Genomic DNA, 12,487 nt, shown 5'->3' with positions numbered 1-12,487 from the left:
CCCATCCTTTGCAAAGGCAAGGACCCTCTTGGCTAGTCCTGTAGGGCCCCACTCTACATCAAACCCACTGCTGGCATCAAACCCACTTAACTCTCACAACGGCGTTAGGAAGTAAATTCTATTAGCTCCAGTTTATAGATGAGCAGAGTGAGTCAGGAAGAGTTTATGGTCATGTAGGAAGTGGTGAGAGGATCTGACCAGCAGATGCCAGGCACCAGAGCCCCTCAACAGCACACACTCTGGATGGCAGTGTTAACTGTGTAACAACAGCATTCACAGTGCTGATTATCAGGCATCATTACTGGAATCATCAGTCATTAGCTAGGAGGTTGTACTATGCTTTACTCTGAAGATACCCAAGCTCAGAGCAGTTATGTAATTCTGCTTGAGCCTCAGGGTGTGTTTTGGACCCAAGCCAGACCTCAGGCTGATGCCCCAGTGCCACACCTGGAATGTACCCCATGGAAACTCACACTTGACTCAAAGTTTGTGCCCCAAGCAAACAGGTCATGAGGCAAAGATTTGCGCGCAGGAAGTCTGTTGGGGAGTGCTCCCGAGATCAACAGTAAGTTGTAAGATCAACAGCAGTAAGGGTGGCAGGCAGGCAGGAATGTGCAGAGGGAGAAGCTGAACTGCAAGGAAGTTACTACTGAGGTCTCAGCTGTTTCATGAGGAGCTGTGGAACTGGGAGGAACCTGCAGAAATGTCCCAGTTGAGGTGAGGCTGAGGTGAGTGGGCCAGGCCCAATCCATCTTTGGATTCTGGGTAACCATGGGTGAGGCAGCTCCCTTCCCCCCTCGGCAACTCCTGCAGAGGGCCTCAGCTATAGACAATGGCTGACCACAAAGAAAAACATGTGTTCAGTGACTTGATCACTCACCCTCTCATCCCACCAGCCCACAGGCAGTGATAGTTAGATCTGAGCAAGGAAATATAAAACAGGTGCTGGCCACACCCTCTGAGCCACCCCCGAGGGATACAGCCACACCTTCAGAATCACCTCTAAGTGCTAACATAACAGGAAAGGCCTAGCCACAGAGCTGGCTCAAAAGCCACAAGGGGACTTCTAAGAGCTGAGCAGGTGCACAAAGGGTGCAACTGCAACTTGCCCTTAAATACCTTTAAGGTCACCACAAAACTCATTAAAAGTCTATAAATATGCAATATATAAATAAATACAATTATAACAGAATGCATCATGGGTAGGTGCATGTGCTGGCCAAAATGTTATATAACCACCAGCTGTCAATCAAAGCCACATTTCCATGCACATAAAGCAGGCTTAAAAGAATGAAACTAGAGTTTCTTGGGGCCATTGCCACTCTTGCTCTGGCAATGGCCCACTTTCATTCTTGAAAGTGTACTAATCTACTCAATAAACTCTCCCCATTCTGGTCTCAGGCCTCCGATTCTTTGGTGCACCTGGGACAAGAACCAGGTGACCCACTAACAGGCAGTTCTCTTGAGCTTTCTTTATCAGAGTAACTTCCTTCTGCCTAATCTTTGAGAACTCTGAGATCTCACCTGTCTGAGCCTTCCCTCTCCTGCAATAGTTCCTCCCTTTGTTACAATGGTTCTTTTGAAGAAAGCCTCTCCTTACCTAAATCAAGATGTGTTTTATTTGACAGTAAATTTGTACAATGTAGTATGATACAGTATTAACAGTGAAAAACTACTACAAACTGCACACCACAACATGGATGGGTCTCACAAGCATAATGTTGAGAGAGAGATGTCAGTCACATGAAAATACCACAATCTACACCTAAAGTTTAGACAGGCAAAACTCCTCTATGGTACAGGAATTCAAGCTGGGGTTACATTCGGGTATAGACTGAGGGTAGGATAGGCATGCGGGGTCTTCTGTGATATTAGTAATGTTATTTATTCATATGGGTTTTGGTTACATCATGCATTCTCTTTGTGAAAATTCACTGAGCTGTACAATTAGGATTTGTGTACTTTTCTGAATACGTTTAGGCTTCAATAAAAGTTTATAAACAATGAACAAAAGACAAATGACCATTTAATCCACTGTGTGCTAGGCACACAGGTAGTTAACCTTGACCTTGTGTCTCAGAACTGCTAGGGGAGAGAGAACTGTTCTGTGTAACTGTCACCTGGGAGCAGGCATGAGCAACTCTTATTCCATTTGAGGAGGGCATGGCCTTTGGCCAGAACTAGGGGAAGAGCATTTCATTTGAGAGAGACAAAGTAGGGGAAAGCAGGACAGGTGGCCCAGGGAGACATAAAAACCATCCTCAAATATGTTTGGGGTTGGGGAGAGACCTCCTCAGTGCTGCAGGCCTGGCTGGCGGCAGGGTGGGGGGCGGGCAAACAAGGAAGGTCTCCAGTGTCTCTGACACTGAATTTTACCTGATGCAGTGTTCCTGGAAAACAACAACAGTTAGGAAATCCTCTCCAAAAACCAGCCTTCCCCATGTCACTTGAGATGATCTTATGTATCTGTGAACAAGGCTGACCCAGATTCAGAAACAACTAGCTGAACTGACCAATCTGTACAAAATGCCTGTTAAATTGAGTTGAGTAAACTTTAGTCAGGTTTCCCCCTCCCCAAAGGCCCCCAGACCTTGACCACCCTTGGGCAAACATTGAAATGGCCCTTCCCCAGAACCAACATCCCCTTATGAACTGTCCTATTGTGTCAACTCATCCCACCCCCATACCCAGCACCTCCTCAGTGCTCACCCTCCAGCTCCCACCTCATTCCCAGTTCTATCTAGTCTTATCTACTCCTGCCTACGAAAGAAGAGCCCTCAACAAAGTAGGAGGAGAAGGACAATTCCTCAGTCTGATGAAGTGCAGCTACAAAATATCTACAGCAAACTTCATTCTTATGGTGAAAGACCAAATGTTTCCCTCTAAATTTTGGAATAAGACAAGGATATCTTCAACATTTTTTTTCAACATAGTACTGGAGGTGAGAAAAAGAAGTTTGAAGGTATCAGACTTGTGGGGGGCCGGGCCCCGGTGCCAGGCTGAGACCGGGTCGAGCAATGTTCCCCGTTGACTCAAGCCAACCCGGTGGTTTCCCCTCCCATTCCCCCACTTTCAAGGGCGTACGAAAGCCTTGTCAAGGCTGAGAGAGTTAATTCCTGAAGCCTGTGGTCTGCAGGTGTTGGCAGTAATGCTACCTCCCTTTTTCTACCCCTAGTCAGATAGACACAAACATGGGAACTGTGTTTTGCTAGCAATCTATCAACAAGGTCTTGTGACCTGTTCACAAGGTTCACAAGATATACAGAACTAAATGTTTTGGCTGGCAGTGATCATGTGAAACCTATTTATTCTTAGAATGACCTGATCCATAAGAGTCTTATATTATAAAAGATTGTGTACAGCAACAATAAAGCCGTCACTTGGGCCATCAGCCCAGGGGACCCTCCTGTTCCCAAACTTTCTCTTCTTTTTTCTTGCATTCCCCTACCCTCAGGACCCTGACCTCGGTGTTTGTCGCGCCGGTCGCGACACAGACTGGAAATGAAGAAATAAAAATCTTTTTAAAAAAGTTTTTATTTAAATTTGTTAGTTAACATACAGTGTTACATTAGTTTCAGGTGTACGATGTAGTTATTCAACATTTCCATACATCACCCAGTGCTCATTAGGACAAGTGCACTCCTTAATCCCCATCACCTATTTCACCCATCCCCCCACCCACCTCACCTCTGGTAACTGTTAGTTTATTCTCCATGGTTAAGAGTCTGTTTCTTGGTTTGCCTCTCTCTCTCTGTTTTTTTCCCCCTTTGCTCATTTATTTTGTTTCTTAAATTCCACATATGAGTGAAGTGATATGGCATTTGTCTTTCTCTGACTTATTTTGCTTGTCATTAGGCATTATACTCTCTAGCTCCTTCTATGTCATTGCAAATGTCAAGATTTCATTCTTTTTTTTTTTCAATTTTTATTTTAAATTTACATTCAAATTAGTTAGCATATAGTACAACAATGATTTCAGGAGTAGATTCCTTAATGCCCCTTACCCACTTAGCTCATCCTCCCTCCTACACCCCCTCTAGTAACCCCCTGTTTGTTCTCCATATTTATGAGTCTCTTCTGTTTTGTCCCCCTCCCTGTTTTTACATTATTTTTGTTTCCCTTCCCTTATGTTCATCTGTTTTGTCTCTTAAAGTCCTCATATGAGTGAAGTCATATGATTTTTGTCTTTCTCTAATTTCAATTAGCATAACACCCTCCAGTTCCATCCACGTAGTTGCAAATGGCAAGATTTCATTCTTTTTGATTGCTGAGTAGTACTCCATTGTATATATATACCACATCTTCTTTATCCATTCATCCATCGATGGACATTTGGGCTCTTTCCATACTTTGGCTATTGTTGATAGTGCTGCTATAAATATGGGCGTGCATGTGTCCTTTCAAAACAGCACACCTGTATCCCTTGTATAAATACCTAGTAGTGCAATTGCTGGGTTGTAGGGTAGTTCTATTTTTAGTTTTTTGAGGAACCTCCATACTGTTTTCCAGAGTGGCTGCACCAGCTTGCATTGCCACCAACAATGCAAAAGAGATCCTCTTTCCCCGCATCCTCACCAACATCTCTTGTTGCCTGAGTTGTTCATGTTAACCATTCTGACAGGAGTAAGGTGGTATCTCATGGTGGTTTTGATTTGTATTTCCCTGATGATGAACATTTTTTCATGTGTCAGTTGGCCATCTGGATGTCTTCTTTGGAGAAGTGTCCAGCCATGTCTTTTGCCCATTTCTTCACTGGATTATTTGTTTTTTGGGTGTTGAGTCTGATAAGTTCTTTATAGATTTTGGATACTAACCCTTTATCTGATATGTCATTTGCAAATATCTTCTTCTATTCTGTCAGTTGCCTTTTAGTTTTGCTGATTGTTTCCTTTGTTGTGCAGGAGGTTTTTATTTTGATGAGGTCCCAGTAGCTCATTTTTGCTTTTGTTTCCTTTGCCTCCGGAGACGTGTTGAGTAAGAAGTTGCTGCGGCCAAGATCAAAGAGGTTTTTGCCTATTTTCTCCTCGAGGATTTTGATGCCTTCCTGTCTTACCTTTAGGTCTTTCATCCATTTTGAGTTTATTTTTGTCTATGATATAAGAAAGTGGTCCAGGTTCATTTTTCAGCATGTCTCTGTCCAGTTTTCCCAGCACCAGTTGCTGAAGAGACTGTGTTTATTCCATTGGATATTCTTTCCAGCTTTGTCAAAGATAAGTTGGCCATACATTTGTGGGTCCATTTCTGGGTTCTCTATTCTGTTCCATAAGCTTTCATTCTTCTTAATGGCTGAGTAATATTCCATTATATCTGTCTATCTATCTATCTATCTACCTATCTATCATCTATCTCACTTCTTTATCCATTCATCAGTCAACGGGTCAATGGAAATGAGCTATTTCCATAACTTGGTTATTGTTGATAATGCTGCGATAAACTACCCTATGATCCAGCAATTGCACTGTAGATATTTACCCAAATACTAATTCAAAGGGATACATGCACCCTGGCATTTATAAAACAGTCTTTATTAGCAGACAGTATGCTCTTGCAAGTATGAAATCCTAAGGAATATTTTTTTAAAACACACATACAAAAACCTGTATTAGAAATAATAAATGAGTTTGGCAAGATTTCAGAATATAAGATCAATATACAAAATCAATTGGATTTCTTTATACTAGCAATAAATAATTCAAGAATGAAATTGGAGAATCAATCCAATTCACAATAACATCAAAAAGAAAAAAAAGTACTTAAGAATAAATATAAACAGGGGTGCCTGGGTGGCTCAGTTGGTTAAGGGTCCAATTTTGGCTCAGGTCATGATGTTGCAGTCCATGAGTTCAAGCCCTGCATTGGGCTCTGTGCTGACAGCTCATAACCTGGAGCCTGCTTCAGATTCTATGTCTCCCTCTCTTTCTGCACTTCCCCTGCTCATGCTCATGCTCTGTCTCTCTCTCTCAAAAATAAATAAAACAGTAAAAAAAGGAGAAATATAAAATATAAACAAAGGATTGCAATCCTTGTGCTCCTAGAACTATGAAACATTATTGAGATAAAGGTCTATAAAATGGAGAGACAGTCCATGTTCATGGAGTGGAAGAGTCTATTTTTATGAAGGCAATTCTGCCCAAATTGTTCCAGAGAGTCATCAAAACTGCTATCAAAATCCCAGAAGACTTTACCATGGAAATTGAACAGCTCATTTGAAAAATGATATATAAATGCAATAGACTGAGATTAGCCAAAGCAACTTTGAAAAAGAACAAAGTTAGAGTATGACAATTTCAACATTTTTCATGAAGCTTAGTAATCAAGATAGGCAGTACTGGCATAAAAAAAGATATATAATATAAAGTCCAGAAGCAGACCTTACATTTATGGTCAATTGATTTTTTTTCTCTTGATATTTTAATAGAATTTTTAAGTTTATGTGACAAATCGATATTAACAAATAGATCATTACCAGCAGCCCAGAGGTTCCCCTTGTGTTCCTTCTCAGTCAATACCCTGCTATCCTCAAATGTGATCACAATCCTGATTTCTAACACCTTGAATAGTTTTTGAGCTTTACATAAATAGAATGATCTAGTATGTATCCCTTGGTGTTAGAATTACTTCTCTTAATTTTATATATTTTTTGGGCTTTATTCATGTTTTTTCATGCAATAGTCTGTTTTCTTTGCTGCATCTTTTTTATTGAGAGAAAATTTCATGGATCATAAAATTCACCTTTTAAAAGGGTACAATTCTGTTGTTTTTAGTATATTTCATGTATAGTTTGTTTTTAGTATATTCATAACATTGCACAACCATCACCACTATTAAATTCCAGAATATTTTCATCACTCCAAAAAGATACTATCTGTCATCCTTCCCATTAGCAGACACTCCCCATTCTCAACCCCCCCCTCCCCAAGTCCCTGGCAACCACTAATCTACTTTCTGTTTCTATGGATTTGCCTCTTCTAGATATGTCATATAAGTAGAGTCATAAAATATGCGGCCTTTATGTCTGGCTTGTTTCGCTTGGCATAATGTTTTTGAGGATTATTCATATTGTATTATGTATCAGTTCTTTTAATGGCTGCATAATATTTCACTGTATGGATATACCACATTTTGTTTATCCTTTCACTTTTTGACTATTATGAATAATACTACTATGAAAATTTGTGTATAAGTTTTTAAGTGAACGTATGTTTTCCATTTTGGGGGGTATATACCTAGATGTGGAATTGCTGGCTATAGTATAGTTTAGCATAGTATAAACTCTATGTTTGACATTTTGGTATAGCAAAGTTAAACTTACAATCTAGCAATTCCACTCCTACCATTTATTTATGTGAGATTTCCAGAAAAGGCACATTCATAGAGGCAGATAGCAGATAAGTAGGGTCTGGGCCTGAGGGTGCAAGCCAGGATTGACTGAAAATGGACATGCAGGAAATGTTTATGGTAATAGAACTGTTGTAAAAATGGATTCAAATAATGGTCGTGGAACTCTGAACATTGACTAAAAAATCATTAAACTGTACACTTAACAATGAGTGTTTTTTTTTTAGTTATAAAGTAATCTCTACACCCAATGTGGAGCTCAGACCTACAACCCTGAGATCAAGAGTCAACATGCTCCACCAACTGAGCCAGCCAGGTACCCCAACAATGAGTAAATTTTATTGCATGAAAATTATACCTCAATAAAACTGTTATGAAATGCTAAAACAAAACAGAAAAACTAAACTACAAGGAAGCAGTTGTTTCCCAGGGAATGGCACAGGTGACAATTGTAGTGTTCAAAATGATTTCAGTGATGCAGAGACATCCTTACTGTTTATGTAATGCTTTAATGTAGTTTAGAAGACATGTAGCTTATGTCTTGAAAATTGAACTTATTGATAATACTGCTTGTGCTGAAGCTAAAGTAGTTATAGAAGTGATAAAGATATAAGTAAATTTAAAGAAATCCCAATTAAATGAAGGAGGTGAGTGGCCATTGCAAGACCAGAGAAGTTGAATGGGGGTGATAGAAATCACCCAATCCAAAATGGAAAATTTGCCATGGGATAAATTTACGAAAGGAAAATGCATGTCATAGAAATGAAGTGTGGATGCATAAAATGATCAAATTTGTTTATTTATTTGTTTATTTATTTATTTATTTATTTATTTATGAGAGTGTGTGAGAGCAAGGCAGAAGGGTAGAAAAAGAGAGAGAGAGAGAGAGAGAGAGAGAGAGAGAGAGAGAGAGAATCTTAAGCGGTCTCCACACTTGGCACAGAGCCCAATGCAGGGCTGGATCCCATGAACCTGGGATTGTAACCTGAGCTGAAATCAAGAGTCCAATGCTCAACTGACTGAGCCACCCAGCTGCCCCTAAAATGAATGAATTTATGGTGACAATAAGTCCACCCCGTGGTGTGTCAGAATGAGGGTGAGGGTGGGGGGGGGGGCTTTCACCTTTATTTCCTGTATCTGTCTTTTTAAATTAAAAAAAAAAAAGGTTGGGGTGCCTCAGTTGGTTAAGTGCCCGACTTCGGCTCAGGTCATGATCTCGTGGTTTGTGGTTTGAGCCCCATGTTGGGCTCTGTGCTAACAGTTCAGAGCCTGGAGCCTGCTTCAGATTCTGTGCCTCCTCTGCCCCTCCCATGCTCATGCTCTGTCTCTGTCTCTCAATAATAAATAAACGTTAAAAAATTTTTAAAAATAAATAATAAAAAAGATTTGTTTATGAGCACTCAGGGGTGTGGAGCAGTTGTGGTGTTGAGTATATGAGATCTCTCAGTGTCAGGGTGGTCCAGGGCAAGTAAGGCTTCATTTGGAGGTCCTGGGTTCCTCATCTAGAGAAAGGATGATAGTAGCACCTTTCTTATAGGGTGGTGAGGAGGGTTAAAGGAGTTAGTGTGTGCAAAGCATAAGTCAGGACTGAGAAATGCTTACTGAATCATCAGGTGTGTCAAGGAAGACACTGTTTTGGCCCACGGGATACAGCAGGGAGGAAAGGAGGCAGAAGGAACCTGCTGACCAGCATTTATAGGCTGGGAGGAGGAACAATGGAAGATACAATATGCAGACCAAAAAGAATGAAGAGTGCTCAGTGATGGCGGGGCGGGTAGGAGGGGGACATCTAAGGTCTGACCAGATCAGAAGGGTAGGGTAAGACAAAAGGTAGAGAGGCTGGGGGTGCTGGGCTGAGGCTAGTGTGATTATCAACAACAATAATGATAGTAAGAAAAAAATAAAAGTGTTGGGAGTTGGCCCATTTCTTGCAGCCTAAACTATTTTTCTCTTAACTGAGAGAGCATATGTAAAGCAGGTGACTCAGAGCCTGGCATTCTTGAAGCTGTTTTAGGAGCTTCCGAAGTGGCATATGACGCCCAAGAGGGTTGAGGTCACCTGTTCCTCAGGCCTCAAATCCCTACCCACCACCCCCTCCCCCCCAGTTCCTTCTGCATCCTGACTCCCTCCAGGGCTCATTAATGCCAAAGTTTCTAACAGGTGTGCTGCCAGGGAGGCAAGCATCTCTCAGGAACCATAACAAGGCCCTTGGTTATGCCAAGAAACTTACTGGGCCTGCAAGTCTGCTAGAGGGAGTAGATGTAAGCAAGTGTGTCAGCTGTTCCCAGTGGGAGAGGACCCAGAGCCTCCAGCTGGCGTGAAGCCAGATGTCTTTGGCAACAGCTCCAGGGAGACCTGCCAGGGCTCCAAAGGCAAAGTGAAGCAGTGTTCCCACTGCAGGAACAGGAACTGTCCTTTTCTGCTAGATCCTTCCTTTGCTGGCCAGAATGATCCCTCAGCATTCCTTACTTGGCCCAGACCCCACAGCCCTTACTTCTCTCCTGGATGGGCTCTTTAATGGGGGCATAACCTTGGTCATCCACTGTTGGTGTTGTTCTAGGGATGAGAGGGAGTTTGGTGTGTTCATTGGTTTCCAAAACTTAACTGAATGTAAGTACTGTGTCTTACTTACTGTGTAAGTTCAGGATAGAATGAAGCAGATGCCAAAAGAGGGACAGAGAAGATACTGAAGGAGTGGGGGGAGTGACATCTTCCACCTGGGGACTCCAGGCAGCTTTCTGGAGAAGGTTTCAGACCAACTCCCTATGTACTCACTTCATCTGACCTGAAGGTGGGTGCTGGGCTCAGGGTTCCTCAAAGTTTCCCTTGGGCCTTGCCATACTCTACACTGTACCTGAAAGTACTGAGGTCTCTTGTGAAAGTGACTTTTGTTCACCAGTACTCTAGCTCAGCACAGAGGCAGAGTCCAGACTTGGAGGGACCCATCATAAGTCCAGCATCCAGGGTGAAACCAGATTGGCTTGGTCACTGACCATACGGAAATCCATGAGGATTCAGTTCCAGGAATGCATGGTTCTGAGAGACCATAGGCAGAGCCTTGAGCATGGAGGGAGGACCTGCTCTGAGACATGAGCCTGTCACACCTATCTGAGTCTGTTTTCATATCTGTAAAATAAGAAGGTAGAATGGGGTGATCTCAAAAGGTCTCTTCTGACTCCGAAATACCTCACTTTCATGACATTTCGATTTGTCCTGTTTCCAACATCTTTGCTGAATATCCTGCCCATTATCAGGGTGGGTTAAGGCCAAGATAAAGAGCATATTTTCTGGACTGCTTTTATTACAGTTAGATAAGGTGACCCATGTGACATATGATAGGGCACCCATCCCCAAATGTTTCCCAAGTACCCCTTCCTGGGATGGTTCTTCCTATCTAATTGATCCCTGGAGCTCTTGACCTGGACCTGGGACATAGTAGGAGTTCAGAGAAAGAGCTGTTTGTCCTCAGAGCTCTTCCAACCACTAGCTTCCCTGCCCTGGGTTGGGACAAAGCTGGTAATTGTCTCAGGAGGACCCATAGGGGTATCCTTGAAGACAGGGAGAACATGAGGAGACTGGGCTCCCACTCATTCCCATTATGAGAGAGTCAGGGTGAGTTTGCCAGAAAAGTCCTTCTCATCAGCCAGTCCTCAAAGGCAAGAATTCAAGGAAAGAAAATGAATGGTGTACAGTGCCCTGGTGAACAGGAGAGAATAACGTGTAGAGGTTATTTTGTCAAATGCCTACAGCGTACCCTGCTTCCAATTTTCACAAGTGAAGAGACCAGGAAAATACTAGGCTAATCATGGGCCACCTCTATCCTCCAGCCTCTACAAGGATGAGGTCGTGGGAATGTTTCTTATCTGGGTCATAACTGACCTCTTTCCTTCCTGATCACCTGCCTCTAGGACCTGATTTAAAAACACCTGTTTGGGACTTCATGCCCAAAGCTGATTAGACTCCTCAGTTCATTTCTGTTCCAGCTTCATCTGTGCAAGCCCTTTCTCTAGTTTTTAAATTTATTCACTTCTTCAAATTCAGTTATTTATTCTCTGTTATGCTCATGGCCCACCCACTTCCCTCCCCTGACATTTCTGACATGTTAGCATGTTTGTAGGTTAATCTGGGGTGCCTGGATTTGTAACATGTGCAAATGGCATGTGCCTTCAATCTTTTCCCATTTCTCCCCTTTCCTGTGTGTGTCTTTCAGCTTTTCTACCTGGCTGCCCACCCCCAGTGATGCTGAAGATCCTGGTTCCCACCCCACCCTGGAGGATTTCTTGGTGGCATGTGCCAAGGAGAGAGTTTGAGCGGTCACTCTCTACCATGAAGCCCCAGCTCGTGCTCATTTTTTCAGACCTGACTTGCCAGTCTGGTTCCAGCCCATTGTGAAACTGAATAAAAGAAACTTAATTTAAAATGGAGTGGGGAGGGGCGCCTAGGTGGCTCAGTGGGTTGAGTGTCTGACTTTGTCTCAGGTTATGATCTCACAGTTCACGAGTTCGAGACCTGCATCGCTCTGTGTTCAACACAGAGTATGCTTTGGATCCTCTGTCCCCGCCCCCCCTCACTTCACTGCCCCTCCCCTGCTCACACTCTCTCTCAAAAATAAATAAACATTAAAAGTAATAAACAAAAAACAAACAATAATTAGTCAGAAAGACAAATATCATATGACTTCACATATATGAGGACTTTTAGATACAAAACAGATGAACATAAGGCAAGGGAAGCACAAATATAAAAAACAGGGAGGGGGAAAAATATGAGAGACTCTTAAATATGGAGAACAAACAGAGGGTTAGTGGAGGGGTTGTGGGAGGGAGGATGGGCTAAATGGGTAAGGGGCATTAAGGAATCTACTCCTGAAATCTTTGTTGCACTATAGGCTAACTAACTCAAATATAAATTTAAAAAATAGTTAAATAAAAATTAAAAAAAATTAAAACTAAAATTATAACATCAAAAGAAAAAAAACCCAAATAAATAAAATGGAGTGGGGAGGCCAGAAGGGGGCGCTCTCATGTGCCACCAGTCCTGTTCCACAGACTCCAACAGGAAGATAAGTACCTTGCATTCCCAGCAAGAAGCCTACTTTACCACTCCCGTAGGGGGAAGGAAAAATTTCTCCTTGTCCAGCAACAAGCTC

The 12,487-nt window shown here is 42.3% G+C and overlaps 1 long non-coding RNA gene across 1 annotated transcript; it reads left to right on the top strand.

Annotated features, from left to right (window-relative positions):
- The first annotated feature begins 425 nt into the window (after positions 1-425).
- Positions 426-12,091, top strand: LOC113604581 (uncharacterized). The gene is made up of 4 exons (XR_003426560.2): positions 426-728; positions 7,566-7,654; positions 9,984-10,129; positions 11,549-12,091. It is a non-coding gene; the product is annotated as an uncharacterized LOC113604581 (long non-coding RNA).
- Positions 12,092-12,487: the final 396 nt, after the last annotated feature.

This window comes from Acinonyx jubatus, chromosome A1 (assembly GCF_027475565.1).
Source record: "Acinonyx jubatus isolate Ajub_Pintada_27869175 chromosome A1, VMU_Ajub_asm_v1.0, whole genome shotgun sequence".
NCBI lineage: Eukaryota > Metazoa > Chordata > Mammalia > Carnivora > Felidae > Acinonyx > Acinonyx jubatus.
This window is presented reverse-complemented; position numbering and strand designations above follow the sequence as displayed.